This window comes from Microtus pennsylvanicus, chromosome 7, assembly GCF_037038515.1.
Source record: "Microtus pennsylvanicus isolate mMicPen1 chromosome 7, mMicPen1.hap1, whole genome shotgun sequence".
NCBI lineage: Eukaryota > Metazoa > Chordata > Mammalia > Rodentia > Cricetidae > Microtus > Microtus pennsylvanicus.
The window spans coordinates 33,382,500-33,400,004 of record NC_134585.1 but is presented as its reverse complement, the minus strand read 5'-3'; the positions used below and the strand labels follow the sequence as shown (position 1 = coordinate 33,400,004).

General features: G+C 39.3%; 1 protein-coding gene across 2 annotated transcripts in view; it reads right to left on the bottom strand.

The window, feature by feature from the left end:
* The window catches only part of Tmem131 (transmembrane protein 131), a 154,825-nt gene that overhangs the window by 113,312 nt on the left and 24,008 nt on the right, over positions 1–17,505 (bottom strand). The gene's annotated exons all lie outside the window — the stretch shown is intronic.

The following is a 17,505-nucleotide window of genomic DNA, read 5'->3' as shown; positions in this document are numbered from 1 at the left end:
CCTCTTCCTTCCTCAGTTAATCCTGACATATCCCTATGTCTCTAGGGGATTTAAATTCCACGTTGACAATGAAAGTGAACTCGAAATTGATGAGACTTAGAATTTATACTTGCTGGATTGTTGTTATTCTTGTTTTGCTTTATTTTGTTTTGAAAAGGGGTCTTGCTATGTTATGTTGCCCAGGCAGCCCTCAAACTCACAATCCTGCCTCAGCCTCCAGAATACATAATCTCTACTTCTGAATCCATTACTCCTTCAAGTAAGTGTGACATTAATCCTCATGGCAAACAGCACCTCTGAGCAATCTGAGTTTTAAAACTAGGCCTGTATCTCTGAAAGGTGAGGGAATGGGTGTGACCTCTTGCAAATGGTTCCCCCAAGTTCTACTCTGAACTCCTTATAGTCACTCACATCACTGTCACTCCAAGAGCAAAAGTTTCACATGCCTCTTTCCAAAATGAAACTAAGAAGCCAAGCTCGTCTTCTTTCCTATTTTATTTAGTAAATAAAAAAGGAGATTCAGGCCTGAGGTTGTTGCTGAGTAGTAGGACACTTTGTCTAGTCTGTACAACGCTTTGGGTTCAATTCCCAGAACCATAAGGAGGGGAATGACATTCATATTTTAAAAACAACTTTTTCTACTATAATTTTTATCTATCTATTAATTTGATTTTTTGAGGCAGGGTTTCTATGTAGCTCTGGCTGTCCTGGAACTCATTCTGTACACCAGGCTGGCCATGAACTCAGAGATCTACCTGCCTCAGACTCCTAAATACTGAGACTAAGGATGTGCATCACCAATGGTTACCTCTACTTTTAAGAAGAAAATAAGCTCCCAAATACTGCAACTGGCCAGACAGTAGTGGCGCACACCTTTAATCCCAGAACTCAGGAGGCAGAGGTAGGCGGATCTCTGTGAGTTCGAGGCCAGCCTGGTCTACAAGAGCTAGTTCCAGGACAGGCTCCAAAGCTATGGAGAACCCCTGTCTTGAAACAAAACAAAAACAAATACTGCAACTGAAAACTAGATGAGCTACCTCATAATACATTCTAAAACTTTGATGAAAACAGCAATGTAAGTAACTACTAGAAACACAATCCGTGTGTGGGTTGGTGTGGGGGATTAGGAATTTAGGTTACATCTGTAGGTCTTTACCTTCAGATCACCAAGGTCTCTTTTGGCTGAAGAGGAAGAGCGTGGTTAAATCCTCTACAAGAACCAAGAAGAGGGGGCTGGAGAGATGGCTCAGTGGTTAAGAGCACTGGCTGCTCTTCCAGAGGTCCTGCGTTCAATTCTCAGCAACCACGTGGTGGCTCACAACCATCTGTACTGAGAATCTGGTGTCCTCTTCTGCTGCAGGCATACATGCAGGCAGAATGTTGTATACATAATAAATAAATCTTTAAAAAAAAAAAAGAACCAAGAAAGGAAAAGGCCACACAGGCAGGGCTAAAGAGGGTCACCAAATCCTGCGTGAGGGACCCATCTTGCCTGGGATGTCCAAGCCTGACTGCCATCTTCTCCATTTATTCAGTGAGGCCCTCCTGACTGTTCCTGGCAGCCCCACTACCCTACTTTAATGTGCCACAATCTACTAATTTCTAGTTTTCTTCTTAGTCAAACCGTGACTTGCATAGAGCCTGAAGAAATGGAAGGTAAGACTGGCTGAAACAGTGGCACCAATGTCAGAGTCACTATTAACAACCTTCCTATCTCCTTTAAAGTTCTATTTGTTCAACATTTTATTTCAACAAAAGGCTAACTGCAAATGTTTATTTATTCTGGTCTGTATGGAGCCCTTCAGTTTAGAAAGACACTGTGATTGAATCTTTGTTTCTTCCCTCACTGGGTTTTATTACATGAATGCTAAAATATAAACGCATCTTTCTCCATATTTAAAGTACAAAGTTGAGCTGGTGAGATGGCTCAATGGGGTAAAGGGCTTGCAGTTATTCCATGACCCCTGCAGACATTAGTTCCTGCCTCCAGGTTCCTACTCTGTTTGAATTCCTGTCCTGACTTCCTTCAATGATGGGCTATAATGTGGTAGTGTAAGCCAAATAAAGCCTTTCCTCCCCAGCTTGCTTCTCGTCATGGGGTTTCATCACAGCAATAATAACCCTAACTAGACAAAGAACGTGCTACCACACTCCAGTTTCTTCACACAGGCTCTGGGCATTGAAATGAGGTCCTGAAGCACTTTACTGACTGAGTTATCTTCTCAACTCCCAACTCCGCAACCCCTTCGCTTGAGACAATGTTTGGCTGATCTTTTATGTATAGTCCATGCTGACTTTAAATTCGCCACCCTCCTGATTCTGCCCCCCTGAGTGCTGGGATTATAGGCATGTTCTACTATGCTTGGCTTTACACTGGCTTCAAGTACTGCATTACAGTAAGAAAATAGACTAAAGTGGGGTGGAGTCTTCTGTTTGGTGTGTTACTGGGCTCTTTAAACTTGTGATATACTTAAAACTTATTAGTAACTGTTGAGGTAAATTTTCCGACTATGACAGCAGATTCCCTTTTTTCTCATGGGTCCATCAATTGTTGCTACATATAATGAGACTGAATTGTTATATATACACAAAACTACGGTTATGAAACTCTCACCAAAACCATTTAGTATTACCAACTTCTTAAAGAAAGGCTATACTCTACATTGTTTACTAAAATGTGAAATGTAATCCTATATAATGCATCATGTCCTGAACATATATGCATACACACATGATAAAAGTTTAAATACAAAAGGTTCAGCCAGGCAGTGGTGGCACACGCCTTTAATCCCAACACTAGGGAGGCAGAGGCAGAATCTCTGTATGTTTGAGGCCAGCCTGGTCTACAAGAGCTAGTTCCAGGACAACCAGGACTACTACACAGAGAAACCCTGTCTTGAACAAACAAACAAAAAAAACCCAAAAAACAAAAGGTTCCTAGTGAACCCCTGTAATCACACCACTCAGGAGGATGAGGCAGAAAGATTGTGGGTTTGAGGCCTGCTTGGGTTACACAGCAAGACCATGTCAAAAACAATCAAAAAAAGTTTACCAAATAATCTTATGGCTAAGTTAATACCATAATTTGATTTTTATTTTACCTTAAAATTTTTATTCACATTTTAAAAATCAAAAACTTAATTTATCACATATAAAATGAATTTCTGAGAGTCACCAACTACTCTTAGCAACTTAACAATGAGAAAATCACCAGCACACAGAAACTTATTATACTATTATATCTCCCTGACCCTGCTATGAGCTGGAACCAGCAGGGTCAGTAGAAGCATCTTATAAACCAGGCAAACCAAATGATACTGGAGTGGCTCTGAAAACTATGCTGTTATTGGTCCCACAGCCCACAGCAGCAGTTTCAGCCCTGTGAGGTAAACAGGCTAACATCCTGATAAAGAAAAGACTAATATAATACCCAAAGTCTCCAAACAAGCAGAAACAACCAATACCCACCACAAACAAATGGACCAACAAAAGCACAACATAATCATGAAATATTTAGTCATAAAACAGGGATGGACCCTGAAAACATCATGTAGGGGACATAACCTAGAACCAAAAGTTCAAATATCCTAATTCTATTTATATGATGTATGTAAAGTAGGCAAACTAATGGATATAGAAAGTGCTGGAAACCAGGTGGTGGTGAGAGGTTAACTGCTTAACAGAGGTTTAGTCTTGGGATGATGAAACACCCAGTAACTGTCTATGTGAACAGATCATATGACTAAAAATACTTACAAACAGCTACATGTTGCTTAAAATCTATAGAACAAACTTTAATGTATACAACATTATTTTTCAACAAAATATTAACTGAACCTAGCAATCCAAAAGATTCCATGCTATACCCAAGGTTTTTTTTGTTCAAGGCATACAAGCCAACTCAAAACTTAAAACTCAACCAATGTAATATGTAACTATCAATGGTCAGAACTGAAACCGTTCACACAGCCCTATGCTCTACAAGGCACAAGGCAGAGAGGTGGCCCCAACCTCAGCCTGCAGACTACGTGTACTCCCTGGGGCTTGGGACAGTGTAGGCTCTAGCCCCATTTTTATTCAACATGCTACCAGAAGCCCTGGCAATACGTTTAAAACAAACGTTTTCAAAGTAATAAAACTACCTCCATTTGCAGACTAGATAATTACATATAAGATGCCAAAAAAAGGAAGAAAAGAAAAAGGGAAAAAAATTACTTAGAATAAGAAATTTAGCAAAGTTGCAAATACAAATTCAAAGCCCCAAATTGAATCAAACTTCTATATATCACCATGAATATATAGGAAATTATCCAAATAAAGTAAAATACTTAGGTACTGTATGGTACATATATACTAAAATCTACAAAAAGTTGTCAAAAGAAACCAAAACCTAGATAATTAGTGACGCAGCTGCTGGCAAGCTGCCCCTGCTCTGGTAATAGCCCACCACCCACCTCAAAAGCAGCTTTAGTTATATTCAGTGGGTCACAAAGCAACAAGACATGATGGGGCTGCTGGGGCTGGGATGAGGGGAGATGATGAACTTATTGGGAAGGAAGGGTTTGGCGGAAGTTGGAGGGGGTAAAAGAGAGTGATGGAGGCTGAAAAAAAAACCCAAAAGGATTATCTATATGTACGAAATCAGTACGAAATCATCAAACAATTTTAAAAAATATTTTCAGATGGAAAATACTTCAAAGTCTAAATGGGCAAACATGTTCATGGGCTGAAAAATGTAAATATGTCAAATCTTTTCAAAAGAATCCATGAGTTTAAAACAAATCCTATGAAAATCTCAGGACAGCTTTCTGTTGACACAGACAACCTGAGATAGTATCATTACTTTCAAAAGGTTTTAAGCAAAACCAGGGGACTTCAAAAATCCTTTCTTCCACAAAAAGGACAAACAATTTAGAGACTGTTGGCTCACGTTTTAAGAAACCAAAGCACCAGTGAAATTTATGGTGTTTACATGGCTCTGCTCCCTTCTCTTCTCTCTGGCTTTATGGCAATTGTAACCACAGTCACCTCCACAGTAAGAACCAGTGTGGCAGTGACGGGGAGGCAGCAGGGCTAGCAAGTCTTCAAAGGTTCATTTCCAGAGAACTGTCTATGTGACCTGTACGCTGAGTCCCGATGAGGCTCCACCTGGACAGCTGTCTTTGATCTGATGCAGAGCTGTCTCTACAGAAAGTTTGGACCCTAGGAACATTGGTCAGAGAGACTCAGTGTTTCAGTTCTGTTTTTAATCTAAAGACATTTCATCTTGAAGGGCATCTAACTATTAAGGGAAACTATTTCTGACATGTTTATAAAAGCACTGGCCCCTTGTTCTGAGACTGTAAAATCACTTCAATGTAGCAACAAGCCTAAGTAAATAAGCTTAAAAAGGAGGCATCCTTTTTAATAGTTCTCAAGGCACACAACTCCCCGACTATCAGTTTTCTGCTGGAATGCCAATGATAGCTGCTAGCATATTCTGATTTCCTTAGTAATGAATCAGACCCTGTAGAGCACTATGAAGCAAGGCCTGCAAGCAGGAATGATGTGCAGGAGTCCCTCAGACAGCACAGAGCCTTTGCTTATGTCCATCATCATCTAGCTGTAACTCTACCCTGGACATCACAGGCCTTCCAGAACTTCAAAATCTTCTGTTTAAACAAACAAAAATAAACAATGTCTTCTAAGGAAATAAAGTTTAGCTTTCCAATTTGCTCACATTTAGCTATAAAAAGAGAACCTCTGGAGACCACCACAGTAACAGAAGGACCAGAAGCTGGAGCCTCCAAGAGCATCACAAGTACTAAAGGAGGCAAAAGATGGGAAACCAGAATGTAAACAATGTGACCTAGGCCTGGTCAAGGATCCTCCCTCTGATACAAATTATAGCCTTAACCATCACACTGTCATGGGACATAATGACAGACACCTGTAGTCCTGGCAGAGGAAGAGGTAGGAAGACTGCTGCAAACCTGAGGCCAGCTTGCTTTACAAGGTGAGTTCCAGATCACCCATGCCTACAGAACATGCCTCAAAAACAAAACACAAGGGGCTGGAGGGATGGCTCAGTGGGTCCTGAGCTCCATTCCCAGCAACCACATGGTGACTCACAACCATCTGTAATAAGATCTGGCACCCTCTCCTGACCAGCAGGCATACATGTAGACAGAACACTGTGTGCATAATAAGTAAATATTATTTAAAAAAAACAACAAAACACAAAAATACTTTAAAAATATATTGTTCTCCCTTTTAGAGCAAGACCATGAAAAGAGGGCAATAAAGATCCTGCAAAAGGCCAGGAGCAGAAAGCGAATCCCCTAAGAACAGCCTGCACCCAGGCCAGGGCACTGTGGCTACTTTTCATCAAGAAAGTGGGTCTCTGGGAATAAGAGTGACCGGAACCCAGCAGGCAACACCAGTTCAGCTCGGGTTTTGCCTTTGAACTATATCACAGGTCCTTGCTTTGTTTGTTTGTTTTCTTGATTTTTTTTTAAAAAATCTCATCTTGTAATCAGGCTGATCTTGAAATTATTCTCCCCCTGCCTCAACCTCAAGCACTGGGATTACAAGTATGTGTCAGGTGATGTAGGAGGGTCTTCTGTCTATTTGTTACTTTCATTGGTCAAATAAAGAAACTGCCTTGGCCTTTTGATAGGCCAGCCCTTAGGTGGGTGGAGAAGACAGAAAAGAATTGTGGGAGGAAGAAAGCAGAGACAGGCAGACGCCATGAAGCTCCGGCCCAAGATGGATGTAGGTTAGGATCTTTCCGGGTAAGCCACAGCCTCGTGGTGCTACACAGATTTAATGAAAATGGGTTAATTAAGATGTAATAGTTAGCCAAGAGGAGGCTAGATATAATGGGCCAGGCAGTGTTTAAACGAATACAGTTTCTGTGTTATTATTTCTGGGGCTAAGCTACCTGTGTAGGAGCCAGGCAGGATGAAAAGCAGGCCTGCTCACCTCATCACTACAGTCAGGCGATTCTGCTCAATATTTAGTTGTTTTGTTTTTTGAGGGGGAGTGAACAGAGTAAGAATGGTAGTTAGGATAGAACCAAAGCCTTCCACTATGTTAGGCAAGTTTTTTACTAGTGAGCTGCGACCCCAGCCTCTCAAGATTTTAAGTCAACAACAAAAGCAATATACAAAAGTTCTGTGCTCTGTTGCCTAAATCTTTTTACAAAATTTACCTAAATTGCATTTTAAACACTATATAATTGGGGGTAAAATATCTATGCCCCAGAAGAATTTCACACTTAACAGTTCTTTCATGTAAAAATTCTTTTTGTATGAGCATGTTCATGCTGGCCAGAGGACAGCCTTAGATGTCATTCCTCAAGAACTGTTCACCTTGGGTTTTTGAGACAGGTTCTCTCACTGGCCTGGAGCCTACCAAATGGAACAGGTTGACAGCATAGTAAGCCCCTGGGTATGCCTGTCTCTGTCTCCCCGGATTATGAGCATATGTCACTGTGCCTGGTTTTTTCACATGAGTTCTGGAGAATGAATGACTTAGATCCTCATGTATGCAAGACAAACAGTTTATCAACTCCATGACCATAAAAATTCTTTAGTATTGCATGCACTTGTGGTAGGGAAAATAAACAGCAAAGACAAAGCACCCATGGTAAACTGGCAATAACAGGTCAATCTACCTGTTAAGCGTGTTCTTCTCCACACTTCATTTTCCTTTTTTTTTAAGGTTTGAAATTATTCCAAATAAAGTTTACCAGGTGTGGTAGTAAATACCTGAAATTCCCAACTCTGGAGGCTGAGAGGGAAACCCCATCTCACATGTGATTTTTGACCAAGATGTTATGGCAATTCAATAAGGGAAAATAATCTTTTCAATAAACCATAATGATAAAAATGGATAGCATATAGACAAGGAAATTCACAGAATTCAACATTTATAAACATCAACTTGAACACTAAAACTTAATGAGAGCTAAAATTCCAAAACTAGAAATTGACATAGGAAGAAATGTCAGTGACCCTGAGTTTTGAAGTTTTAATGCATGCATGCATGCATGCATGCATGTACAACCATGAACTGAAATTAAAAAGCCAAATATAATTAAATATAAAAAAACTTAACTCTTCTAAAAACTATAGTAAAAAAGGAAACCACAGGCTAGAAATTGCACTTAGAAAACTTTCATTTGACCAAAAACTAAGATCTATAATATGTAAATAAAGTTTTTCAACTAAGAAAACTCAAGTTTAAAATGCAGAGATTGAAGAGTATTCAGAGAAAGCCATTATGAACAGCACACAGGAATAACCACATGAAAACATGCTAGAGTTTTGCTAGCCAGGCTGGAAATGAAGTGGTGTTACACCTGTCATCCCAGGACTTGAGGCCCAAGCAGGGCTGTCCAGAGTTGGACTACATGAGAGTTTGTCCCAAAAACAAACATCAAAGATCCCAATTACTACACTTTAGTAAAACATAGCAAGGCAATGCACACACAATACAATGACTGAGCTTACAAGTCTGCCAGGCTAGGTGTTGGCTCTTTAACACCTGTCTGAGGGGGAAATGTATGTAAACGAATGCAAACCAGTACAGTCCAGCGAGAAAACAAACTGTAGCTTTTAAAAAGCTTACGTGTAAGTCTATTTGCTGACACATTATTCCTAGGGATCTAGAGATAGAGATCTAGGATATAGGATCTAGAGATAGAGTGGCTTCTTTAACAGGTGACAGCTTCAGGCCATGGGCGAATGGCTGTGTGATAACTATCCTGCATCAGAATACTGTGTAGCAGTAAGAGAACCAATGATCAAAACATCTTGACAAATGAATCACAAAATAATTATTATGCTAATTAAAAATTTTTAGACTATACTAAGCAACCAACAATGAAGGAAGGCCAAGACTTCTTGCCAAAAGATCACCAAAAAAAAAAAAAAAAACCCTGGAGAAAACGCTCATTTCCTTAACCTCACTGTGCCAATGGTTTTCATGCTGTTTACACATGCCAGCTAAAATCTGTACACTTTAAATGTCACTCATTTATCACTCATTAATTGTATTCTGATATATCTATTTAACAAAGTCAATATTCCTTCCTATATTCTACACGGGATTTCTTTTATGATTGCTTTTAAGCAACAGTTTTTGGAAGATCGCAAAGAACTGCCTTATATAAACTACAAGAAGACTTTTCTCCAAATACACAAACGTCTACATATCCAATTGATTTATTATTTGGAAGTACTCCCCACTTCAGAAATCCTTAACTATTTTACTTGATTATGATGGCATCTATCCTCAGTCACTAAGGAAAGCAGTATCTTCCTTTCAGCACAAGGACACAAAAGAAAAACATATATACATCCACATACTTCCCAAATCAATGCTTAAAACACTGATAAAAGTGGTAAATAAAAACCGTCTGGAGAGATGGCTCAGCGGTTAAGAGCACTGTTCGCGGCCAGATCGCCCTTCCTGCCAGAGGACACGAGTAGGATTCCTGGCTTCCACATGGTGGCTCGCAGCCATCCGTCCTGAGCTCCTGCGCCCTCTTGTGGCGTATGGAAAAAAGTGGTAAATGAACTAAAGTGTTTCCCAATGGACAGTATATGAATTTTTACTTGGGAGGCTGGAGAGACTCAGTGGTTAAGATCACTAGCCTTAAAAACCTTTTGCAAAGAAGGGTTTTTCAGGTTCATAATCCCAGCACCCACATGGTGACATACAACTCCAGTTCCAGGGGATCAGACATCTTCTGGCATCTGCAGGCTCTGCAGGAATGTGTAACAAAGACATATGCGCAAAAAAAAAAAAATCCATAAATAAATATCCATCCACATAAAAATAAATCTTCAAAAAAATACTTTACTTAAGAGATTTTATAAACATTTTCACATATAAAATTCAAAAGTCATATATTTAAAAGTTCACTAAATGTGAGTCATGCTTCCATTAAAATGTTAGTCAAAGCCGGGTGTGGCAGTGCCCACCTTTATTCCCAACACTTTGGAGGCAAAGGCAGGCAGATCTCTGAGTTCAAGATCAGGCTGTGTCTACAGAGCAAGTTCCAGGACAGTCAGGGGACGTACAGAGAAACCCTGTCTCAAAAAACAAGTAAATAAATAAAATGTTAGTCAAACTTGAGAGTAGCAATACTGTATTTCACAAACTGGCCCTTTCTTCTCCCTTTTAGAAGACTGGAGTTCCTGCATCCCCAACCATCTGCCCAGTAGCTGCCGTCTTCATGTCCCTTCATTTCCCAACACTACTGCACTCCGGATATTCTATTCGGATATTTAGAAGCAGACTGCAAAAGCAGTTACTGTCACAAGTTAGGAGGAATATTGTTTTGATGTTTTGTTTAAGGTCCAGGGCACCTCACAGACTAACTGAAAGTTGAATTTAGAGGCGGAATGGGGCATAGGCCTGCAGACTGCTACACTATTCATTCCACAGACAAGTCCAGTAAGCTTCTTACCAGTATGGAATAAAACTGCTCAACAATTAACCCACAAACAAAAACTAAAAATTTAGTTTTAATAGAGTCAAGGAGGTGAAGCTTAATTTTGATGTACAAATGTACTTATGGCACAAATTAGCAAATGGGGTACAGTTGAAAGAAACTATATACCCAATAAGCACACTCATTTCCTTCACAACTCACAAATCATGTTTATAAGTTATCAGACTTAAACTCTTTATGGTTCAGAAGAAAGCCCCATAGAACAGAAGCAGAGAACAGAATAAATCAACAAAATTCTATTGACAATACAGACTTGCATTTAAGCATAACCAGACATTTAAAAAGTAAAAACTGCTTTAAATAAAATTAATGACACCAAGCAAGCAGTTACAGAATAGGTCTCATTTAGGTTTATCGTGTAGATTTAATATTAAATTGAGAATGTGCTATAATTAGAGATTTAAAGAATATTTAATTTCTTTAATACATAGTATAAACTTTTAATACTATTAAACATATTTGTTAAGTATATAGCACAATAATTTTATTCACTGTCAAGTCTTTTAACAGCTTATCTCTGATAAATTTAAGTTAAAAGAATTATTCAACAGAATCTTTTTTTTAATATTTATTTATTTATTATGTATACAATATTCTGCCTGTATGCCTGAAGGCCAGAAGAGGGCGCCAGACCTCTTTACAGATGGTTGTGAGGCACCATGTGGTTGCTGGGAATTGAACTCAGGACCTTTGGAACCACTGAGCCATCTCTCCAGCCCTCAACTCAACAGAATCTTAAAATAAAACTAGATGACAAAATGTGAGAGATTTTACAAAAAAAAAAAAAAAATAAGGAAAAAGCCAAGTTTGGTAGGTTCGAACCTAGTAGTTTCAAATAAAATCTAAAACCCCAAACCAAAAATTCTGTTATGCCCAAGTACTTAGTGTTTCTTTGAAAAATAAGTTTTAGTGTTAGTATAAATTTCATCATCTTTTACTTTTGATTTCTTGAGTATAAAAACATCATTGAGCTCGGAGGTGGTGGCACATACCTTTAATCCCAGAATAAGAGGAAAAGGTGGGAGGATCTCTGTAAGTTTGAGGCCAGCCTGGTCTACAGAGCAAGTTCCAGAACTGGCCCCAAAGCTACACAGAGAAAACCCTGTCTTGAAAAACAAACAAACAAACAAGCATCGATGTATTCTCTCCCCCTGCTAGCCAAGCACAAATCCTAACTGGCCTCTAGTCTGCCCTGGTTTGCTTTAAAAGTTTGGGGATACCAATTTTGGTGTTGAGCACTAGCTAAAAACAGAAAGCACCAACTAACTCAAATGACAGGGAGGGACAAGACTAGTTTATGATCTCATTGATGTGTGAGTTAAACTTAAGTTTTATGGGTTTAAAGTTCAGGCACATTCTGCAGAAAAGAGGCTGCAGCAAAGTAGGATGGTTCACATCTGCAATTCTAGCCAGCTCTCAGGAAGCTGAGGCAGGAGGATCAAGAGTTCAAGACCACCTTTGGAGACACAAGATCCTGTCTCAAGAAACAAAACAAAAACAAGAAGAAAAAAAATGCTACGATAAGCAAATGACAAATCTACTAATAACAAACTAAACTAAAGGGGCTAAGGATGTAGCTCAGTAGAATACTTACATACAATGTATGTTTGACCTTCATCCCTAAAGAAATAGAGATGAGAATCTAAAACACGTGTATGAATAGTTTATGTATTTTCAGAAAGGGTGCCACAGCAATTTGATGGGTGAAAGTTTCCATTATTTGTGCTAGAATAGCTGAATAGTCAGATGCAAATAAATAATGAATGCTGATGTCTACTGAACACTGGAATTGATAAGTCAGAATACACTTCAGACCTCAATAATAGCAATCTACTCCTAGCCTAAACTATAATATTCTAGAAAACACACAAAACTTTGTAAATCTTTGTAACTTTGTGGTTGGGGTGAAAAAGCTTACAGAATACAAAAAGCACAGAATAAAAAAAGGAAAATTAGTACTGTATTAAAATTTAAAACATTTATTCTCAAAAGGCATTGCTTATGGCAAGGCATGTGGCATATGACTGTAGTCACAGGGACAAGAGGATTCAGAGTGTGAGGCCCAGAGTGACACTCTATATCAAAAACCAACCAAAAATTAATTTTTTTTTTACTAAGGTTTTATGTGTGCGGATGTTCTGCTTATGTATATGTCTGTATACCATGTGAGTGTCTGTTGCCTGCAGAGGCCAGAAGAGGGCATTAGATCCTCTGGAACTGGAGTTATAGACAGTTGTAAACTGCCACATAGGTGCTAAGATTCAAACCCAGATTCTCTGGAAAAGCAGCCAGCGCTATTAACCACTGAGCCATCTCTCTAGCCCTACCTCTCAACTTAATTTTGTTTGTTTGTTTTGAAGGCAAGGTTTCTTTGTGTAGCCCTGGCTATCCTAGAACTCACTCTGTAGACTAGGCTGGCCTCAAACTCGGAGATCCTCCTGTTTCTGCCCCCTGAGTGTTTCAATTAAAGGCATTCACCACTACCTAGCTCTAATTTTTTTTAAATAAAGAAAAAAATGAAAACACTAAACATATACTAAAAAAGTATAAACTATGTATCTAATAAAAGATGCACATTCATGATATAAAAAACTTTCAAAAATAAGGGTAGACTGCCATAGTGATTTCTCACATTCCACAGCTGTGTTTTGGGCATTGAAGCTCTTCTGGTTGAGAAAGGAAAAGAGACCTTTGACTGGCAGCTGGCATGTCTGTTAGGGCAACTTAATAAAAATTGGGAAGATTTGACAAAAACAAAAGGAGTTCTATAAATGGCCAAAGAGCACATCCCATGCCTACCATTAGCCATTCCACAAATGCAAGGGCACACTTATTAAATGACCAGCGCCAAACGTGGACAGAGATGCATGCAAAAAGCAGCTATCACTCTCACACTGCTGAGGATGGTTTGACAGTTGATTAAAATGAAACATCACCTTATCAGATAACACATCAATCTATTTTTAGGTACTTACAAGAAATACCTCTTAAAGAACGGGTTTCTGGCCTGGCAGTGGTGGCACACGCCTTTAATCTCAGTACTCAAAACGCAGAGGCAGGCAGATGTCTTTGAGTTTGAGGCCAGCCTGGTCTACAAGCTAGTTCCAGGATAGGCTCCAAAGCTATAGAGACCCTGTCTCAAAAAACCAAAAAACAAACAAACAAAAACACGTTTTTGAACATCCATAAAAAACTTATAACAGTTCAATAGAGGGAGAGAAAAGCAACCAAACCAAAGTTTATTAGCAGGTAAATAAACATGATCTATCATGTATGAAAACCAGGATTCAGTTTCCAACATACACACATACACAACAGAAAGAAGAAAGGGAGGGAGGGAGGGAGGGAAGGAGGGAGGGAGGCAGGCAGGCACAAAGAAACAGTAATTACTAGAACAGTAGCTTAGAATCAGAAAATGAACTAGGAGAAGAATGCCTCTAATCCCAGAACCTATGAGACTGAGGCAGTTCAAGACCAGTCAGGACTACACAGTAAAAAACAACAAATGACAGGCAATGTTAATGCTGTGTCATACATTCTTACAAACTCTAGCTTTTTACAAGTGCATATGGTACATTTCCCTTAAAAGTTCAAAATATTTGCATATGGGTGATAAACACCTAAAGAATAAAACATTTTTTTTTTTAATTTCAAGGTTTCCCCAATTGCATTTCTCTACAGGCTCAGACAACACAGCCTGGGTATAGGAATGTTCTGATAACCTAATCTACCTCCAAGAAAACTTGTGAACAGAGTGTTCACTCCTAGATATTTCACTGTAGGATGGCAGCATCCCCACACCTCCACGACACAGCCCTAATAGGCATGCCAGCTGCCAGTCAAAGGTCTCTTTTCCTTTCTCAACCAGAAGAGCTTCAATGCCCAAAACACAGCTGTGGAATGTGAGAAATCACTATGGCAGTCTACCCTTATGCTGATTTACTCAAGGCTGATCTCTGACCTCTACTTCCTTGCAGTTTTTGCTCAAGTCATTTCCTATTACTGAAGCTAGTTCCCAAGTCACACACCACTCATCTGGAGTAAACTCAGTTGCAATGTAAGCACGCCTCAGGGGAATACTACTAGGAAGGAAGTGAGTATTTTCCATAATTTCCTTAAAATAGTCAAATGTTACCAAGGAAAAACAAAAATTCCATGCAGCTAAGAATAGATTTATTTTTATATGATTAGCTTTTTAATATACATTAGAACCATGTCCTGAAAATTCTTTTCCTTGCATTCACCTTCACTTCAAAACTGGAGATATTAAAATAAAAACTAAAGTGTCTAGCAGCACCTGCTATGTTCTTTCTATGCTGAGTGCTTCTGGGTAATCTGTGTGCACTAACTTCACCTACAAGAGAGAAAGAAAGAAATTCCTAAAATAGGAATAAACTAGCAAGTACAGACCGAGTGACCCACGCTGGAAACATTTAGAAACAGGAATGTTTTATATTTCAGATTTTTTTTTTCAGATTCTGGAATGTTTTTAGGGATGAGACTCAAGTCTAAACAAAAAGAGTTTGTGTTTTACATATACCAATATACATGGCCTGAAGGAATTTCAGACAATATTCTGAGTGCCTACATTTGGTGAGCATGGCTATAGCACTGAGGAGCAAACCCAAGTTCTCATGAACAAGTCAGCCACAACTCCAGTCATGTATTTTGCCTGTGACCTCACAGAAGTCAGGTATAGAATTTTCCACTTGTGGTAGGTAACATATCAACCCTCAAGGAGGCTGAAACTTTGAAGCATTATGAATTTCAGAATTTTGAGTTTGGGTGCTTAATTGATAGTAAATTTAAATTTTACTATTAGCTACTTGCAGTGATATTTTGTTTGTGTTTTAACAAATAAAGCTTGTCAGAAGACCAGAGTGCAGAGCTAAACCACAAGAGACCAGAAGTGGTGGTACAGGTCTTTAATCCTGGGACTCAGGAGATTGAGGAATTTTCATCTATTAGTTCAAGGCCACCCTGGGCTGCACAAGATTGAATCTGCCTAAAAGAGAAACAAAGCTCAGACAAAGGCAATCCCAGCTTTAAGAAGCTAGAGACAGGAGTGATATGGCTGGGCAGAGAGAGGAATATAATAAGGTGGAAGGATGCAGTCTGAAGAGACAGTCTGAGGGCAGGATCGCCCCTTCGGCCTGAGCACTGGGAAAACTAAAGGTCTCTCTAGAGACTGGCTGCACTGGATCTCTGATCTTCAGCTTTCACCCTCTAATATCTGACTTGGGGTTTAATTATTAAGACCAATTACAATTTACAATTTACAATTACAATTTACGCTATGGCAACTATCAAAGAAAGCTGGGGAAAACACTGACTCTTGGTCAGAACTGGTTCCTCATCTATAAACTATGGGAGCTACAGCATGAGGAATCAGGACAGGAGAGCCACAACCTACGAGTACTTACTGTCAGAGATATTCATGGAACCCCTGCTAAGCATTTAGTGGACACTAGGAATGATGAATTTTGACGACCATGACAAAACTAGCACAATTTAGGCGGGTGTGGTGGCGCATGCCTTTAATCTTAGCACATGGGTGGCAGAAGCAGAATCTTCCTAGAGTCATAATAACAAGGTCTGAGAAGGGACAATTTACCTTAATCTAGTTTATATGTCATCTTTTAAAGGTGGGGTAGGGCTGGAGAGATGACTCAATGGTTAAGATCTCTGGCTCCTCTTCCAGAGGGCCCAGGTTCTACTCCTAGCACCCATAAGGAAATTTACAATTGTCTGTAACTCTAGCTCCAGGGGATCCAACACCTTAAAACAGACATACAAGCAGGCAAAACACTAATGCACATGAAATTTAAATAAAATATATATATAAAACTCCCCCAATTTTTTGGAACTTCTCCTGCTTTTCAGATAGAAGTCTTTGTCCTAATCTTGAAAAGTACTTTAGAGAGACAAAGGACAGGACAAATAAAACGCACAAACTCCACAAAGTCAAGGATTTCTTCACTGCTGAGGCGTTTATGACCAACCCCATGTCTGGCATATTGGCCCTCAATGAATGTTTGCTGAACTGAATACATGAAATATCTTCAGACCAAGGAGCTAGTTTAACTAGCTGAAAATAACTGCAATGTAGCTTGTTGGTATTGCATAAGTACCCCATACTGAAACATGCTATGAATATGTAACAAGAGCTCGTCCAGTACTTCCTACTGCATGCCAAGTTCTCATTCAGTACTCACACAAACCTTGGAAGGTGAGTACTCCTCTAACGCCTTCCAAGCAGATCAGGAAGCTGAAGCGTGAAGACTAGACCACTTGCTCAAAATCATAGGCAAGTCCATCTTCCAAGTATGCTTAGTCTCTACAAGAGATAGGCAGCCTACCTCCTCCTATAAAGGGGTAAGGTGATCATACCAGAAAGATGTATGCTTGTTCTGACCAAGCTTTTCTCAGACTGTCCACAGTTCAGCCCACTGCTAAACTAAACAAAAAGGCATACTTACAGTTGGAAATGGTGGTATACACCTGAAATCCCAGCATTAAAGAAACTGAGGCAGGAGGATGGTAAGTTCCAGATCACTCTGGCCTATACAGTGAGACGCAGTCTCCAACAGCAATGAACACAAATCATACTTATAAGATAATGGCAAGGACAGTAAGTCAGATGCAAGTTATGGAGCTGTGTTTTGTCTTAGTAAAACTGAATTACCTTGATTCAGCCCTAAGTTCCTTGCTAGAACAGCTCTTTCCATTAGAAGCTGATCAATATGTAGGTTTATGTACATGGTCAATTCAGATTCCTATGACACTCACACCTTGATAGGTATCTTTGACCTTACACTGTAATTATCTGTTTGTCAATGTCACTCTAACAAGAAATTCTTGGAAGCTAATGACTACGTCTTACCCACATTCTCCCTAAGATCAACAGCATATTCAAAAACTACTGATGTATAAAAGATGCTCACTGACGAAGATCATTAAACAAAATAGTAGGTAAACCTATTCATATGAACCATGAAATC